The sequence below is a fragment of the Loxodonta africana genome, chromosome 7, assembly GCF_030014295.1.
Source record: "Loxodonta africana isolate mLoxAfr1 chromosome 7, mLoxAfr1.hap2, whole genome shotgun sequence".
Lineage (NCBI taxonomy): Eukaryota > Metazoa > Chordata > Mammalia > Proboscidea > Elephantidae > Loxodonta > Loxodonta africana.
The window spans coordinates 128247097-128252433 of NC_087348.1; positions in this window are offsets into that span (position 1 = coordinate 128247097).

The window sequence follows — 5337 nt, forward strand, 5'->3', positions numbered from 1 at the left end:
ATTTATTCTCCATGTCCATGAACCTTTTTACTTTGGAAACAAAAATGTGGATACGTCATATCGGCCCATGAATTCTACAAGTCTATGATACATGGTGGGAAACCCTGGTGGTGTAGTGGTTAAGTGCTATGGCTGCTAATCAAAAGGTCGGCAGTTCAAATCCATCATGTGCTCCTTGGAAATCCTATGGGGCAGCTCTACCCTGTCCTATAGGGTCTCTATGAGTTTGAATAGGCTCAATGGCAACGGGTGTGCGTGCTGTGTATGACATGGTGGAAGCAGGGGCAGATTAACCAGAAAGCACGGTATGTACCAGCTTGCACTGAGCAAGCTACTCGCGGCTTAATTGTGTTTACTTGCTAATCTGTGGTGAGCAATTTCACATGGGTTCACCACATCTTTGACGTGGTAGGGCACAGGTGAAATTGTGCACTGCAGAATGGTGGGAAGGCACAATTGGGCCTGTGCATACCTGTGCATACCTTGCTTATTGGGTAATCTGGCCCTGGATGGGAAAGGCCAGAAAGGCCTTGATGAAAGGCAATAAGCTCTTAGCACATCATATAATGAGTAAGATCATCATGGTGTCTTTTTCAACTTCACATCTTCACATCCAGCTTGTCACAGAGCTGCTGAGGAAAGAAAAAGGCAGTTCTCTGCTCTTCTCTCTCACTGTCTCAAAGGGATAAATACAAGCCCCCAAAAAGAGGAAGCCCTACTTCATGAAGCTCTCTTCATGTCACTGTTGCCACAATGATCATCTAAGTACTGCCCTTCTGGCTATAAGAACAAGTCATGAATAGGTTTAAGTGGCCACTGGCAGGGTCTACATAGAACTGCCAATTCAAAGATTTTAGTCAAAACCATTTGGAGAAAACTGCCTTCATAGGAGACTGTGGAAAACATGTGGATCTTGGAGTTACAAAAATCTGCATTCAAATTCTGAAATTTCCACTTATTAAGAGATGTTGAGAAAATTATTTATACTTTTCAGGTCTCAGTTTCCTCATCTGTAAAATGGGAATACTAACAATTCTCTTAAAGATTTGTGGTCAAATAATGTATGTAAAAGTGCCAAGCACAGACCCTGCCTGGCCCATAAGTTGATGTCCAGTACCTTAGTTTTTTGTTTTGGGGTTTTTTTTTCCCCTTTCCTTCATAATAATTTCTCCCCTCTTTGGTAAGGAGTTTCTTTCTCTTGGAAAAGTGTACATCTTTTACTTTCCTTTATGACCAAAGGCAAATGGGTTGAGCTTCACTTAGTATAAAAATCCTCTGAGACAAGCATAAGTGTGAGGGGTGGCTGTGTATGGAATTGAAGTAGGATTGGCTTCTCTGACTCTCTCTGGCTACCTTGTGCCCCGCAGATGATGCCTGGTTACTGTCACTACAGAGCAAGAGAGATGTACTGCAGGAGGCCAAAGTCATCACCTCTGCCGTTACTTGTACAATTGGCCAACTGGTATTGAGGGAACACTACTACGTACAAATTATTGTTTTAAGTATACACACAAAACAAAAAACAAATAGTTGCTGTTGAGTCAATTTCAACTCATAGCGACCCTATATATACAGAGTAGGGTTTTCAAGGCTATGACCTTTCAGAAGCAATTGCCAGGCCTTTCTTCAGAAGCACCTCTGGGTGGACTCAAACTGCCAACCTTTTTGTTAGTACCTGAGCGATTAACTGCTCGCACCACCCCTGGGCTCACTCTAGGTATATGGAATGTTATAAAGAAACATAGAATAGAGTCACGCCCTTGAGAGACTAAAGTTAAGAAAAGTCCACAAACAATAAGATATAAGGCAATATGAGTGAAGTGGAATCTAAACTATATCAAGAAAGATTATAGGAGTCCCAGGGTGGGAGCCATCTCTCTCCTGAGAAGATAACAGAATGGAACAGCTGCCTCCTAAGAGGAAGGTACCGAGGATGAGGCAGAGGCATAGATGACCAATCAGAAGGCTTGAGTCAGGCCAGGTCTCCTCAAGAATGAGGAAAAAGTTACTTAAGGCTAAAATAATAATAACCACAACAGTATCGTCTAGAATTTACTAAATATGCATTACCTTGCTTAATACCGATAACAGCCCTATGAGGTAGGTACAAGCAATCTCATTTCACAGTGCAGAAAACTCAGACCTGGACAGCAGCATTTTGACAAAGTTCAAAGATTTAGTGGGTGGCAGAGCTAAGATTTAAACCTAAGTCCTTGATCCCAGCCCTGTCCCAAGAGCTTCCAATCTTTTTTGATTGTGCAGCTTAATAATAAAAAAATTTAGCATGTTTACCAACAGAAACAAATTTATTTTTTTAAGTTATATACAGACGATACTATACTAATTTATTATGTATAGTTCCTAACCTGTTGCCGTCCAGTCGATTCCGACTCATAGCGACCCTGTAAGACGGAGTAGAACTGCCCCATAGAGTTTCCAAAGAGCGCCTGGTGGATTCAAACTGCCGACCCTTTGATTAGCAGCCGTAGCACTTAACTGCTACGTCACCAGGGTTATAGTTATAGTTCATAGCACACCAAATATTTTTAAATGTTTATATTTTTAAATATGAAGTGAAAAAGAAAGATAAATAGAATTATTTTTTTTTAACATACTAGGGGATTCTCCTATTTTAGAGACCTCTGCTATAGAATATGGCACTTAAAAATGAAGGTCATACAGTTTAGCTTTTGGTTATACATTGATTCATGGCAGGAGGACAATAAACGATTGTTGAAAAAAATAAATGATTAATACCTGTGTTATTAACCACTTGTTACACATGTGTAATTTTTGTCTCACTACCTGAATTTTAATTTCAAAGTCTTGTATTTTTTGTTTGTTTGTTTCTCTACCTATTCACTGAATTCAGTAGCAGGCATCAGCAGAGAAGAGCTAAAGCAAAGGAGAAAAAAAGAAATAGCATACACTGTGTGGTACTGACAGTCCTTATTCACCAGCACATACGAGCCACCCCCTGAAGTTGCCTGAAATATACCTAGGAGAAACATTACAGGGATGTGTTGCAAAATAGGTGGAAGCAAGAACCAGAAAAAGTTGTGTTATTCGTGTTTTTCCTGTTTATAATAACCCATTTCAAATCCTGGATTGGTGGAGTGACACCTGTTAACATCATTTAACTTGGAACCAATTAAATTCTTCTTCTCTGGGACAAGTATATTTCTGCTCTATAATAAGATCTTGCAAGCAAATGACTTTCTCTCAGCACATTAAACATAGCTACAGGGAGGAAAAAAAAAAGAAGAAGAAGCCAAAAATGTGTTTACTACTAGGCTAATACCATCTGCCTTCAAACCACTCCCAGACTTCAGATTGGCCTGGTTACTTTTCTGACAGGAAATAAGAATTCAGCAGACTTTTGATGTGCTGTTACTAAACTGCTTGAGGAGATTCTAGCCAGACATGCCCACTTGAAAAATTCTGTTCTTTGTTATTGTTGTTCTTAGGTGCTCTCGAGTTGATTCAGACTCATAGTGGCCGTGTGTACTATAGAACAAAACACTGCCTGGTCCTGCGATGTCCTCATAATCATTGCTATGGTTGAGCCCATTGTTGCAGCCACTGTGTCAATCCATCTTGTTGAGGGTCTCCCTCTTTTTTGCTAACTTTACCAAGCATGCTGTCCTTCTCCAGGGACTGGCCCCTTCTGATAACATGTTCAAAGTAAGGGAGACGAAGTGCTCTAAGTGCTCTAAGGAACACTCTTTCGAGATGAAGTCTCACCATCCTTCCTCCTAAGGAGCACTCTTTCTGGCTGTACTTTTTCCAAGACAGATTTGTTCTTTCTTCAGTCAGTGCGTGATATATTCAATATTCTTCACCAACACCGTAATTCAAACGCATTAATTCTTCAGTCTTCCTTAGTCGTTGTCCAGATTTCACATGCATATGAGGCAATTGAAAATATTATGGCTTGAGTCAGGTGCGCCTTAGTTCTCAAAGTGACATCTTTGCTTTTTAACACTTTAAAGAGGTCTTTTGCTGCAGATTTGCCCAATGCAAAATGTCCTTTGATTTCTTGATTGCTGCTTCTACGGGCATTGATTGTGGATCCAAGTAAAATGAAATCCTTGAAAATTTCAATACTTTCTGTATTTATCATGATGTTGCTTATTGGTCCATTGTGAGGATTTCTGTGTGTGTGTGTGTGTGTGTGTGTGTGTGTTGAGATGCAATCCATACTGAAGGCTGCAGTCTTTGATCTTTAAGTGCTTCAAGTCCTCTTCACTTTCAACAAGGTTTTGTCGTTTGCATATGGCAGGTTGTTAATGAGTCTTCCTCCAATCCTGATGCCACGTTCTTCTTCATACAGTCCAGTTTATCAGATTATTCACTCAGGATTCAGATCGAATAAGTATGGTGAAAGAATACAACCTCAATGCACAACTTTCCTGATTTTAAACCACGAAGTATTGTATTGCTCTGTTTGAAGGACTCCTTCTTGGGCTATATACAGGTTCTGCATGAGCACAATTAAGTGGTCTGGAATTCCCATTCTTTGCAACGTTATCCGTAATTTGTTATGATCCACACAGTTGAATGCCTTTGCATAGTCAGTAAAACATAGGTAAACATCTTTCTGATATTTTCTGCTTTCAGCCAAGATCCATCTGACATCAGTGATGATATCCCTTATTCCACGTCTTCTTCTGAATCCAGCTTGAATTTCAGGCAGTTCCCTACTGAGGTACTACTGCAACCATTCTTTAAATTATCTTCAGCAAAATTTTACTTGCATGTGATATTAGTGACATTGTTTGATAATTTCCACATCCTGTTGGATCACCTTTATTTGGAATAGGCACAAATATGGATCTCTTCCAGTTGGTTGGCCTAGTTGCTGTTTTCCAAATTTCTTGACATAGATGAATGAGCACTTCCAGTGTTGCATTCATTAGCTGAAACATCTCAAGTGATATTCCATCAATTCCTGGAGGCTTGTATTTCTCCAGTGCCTTCAGTGCATCTTGGACTTTTTCCTTCTGTACCATCAGTTCTTGATCATTGAGAAGAAACAGCTACAAACATCCATTAACCTCCTGAAATGGTTGAATGTCGACCAGTTCTTTTTGGTACAGTGACTGTGCATATTCCTTCATCTTTCTTTTGATGCTTCTGCTTCCTGTCTTTTAGTATTTACCCAGTAGAATCCTTCAATTTTGCAACTTGAGGCTTCAGTTTTTTCTTCAGTTCTTTCAGCTTCAGAAACGTCCAGCATATTCTCCCCTTTTGGTTTTCTATATCCAGGTCTTTGCAGGTTCATTATAATACTTTACTTTGTCTTCTCAAGCTGTCCTTTTGAAATCTTCTGTCCAG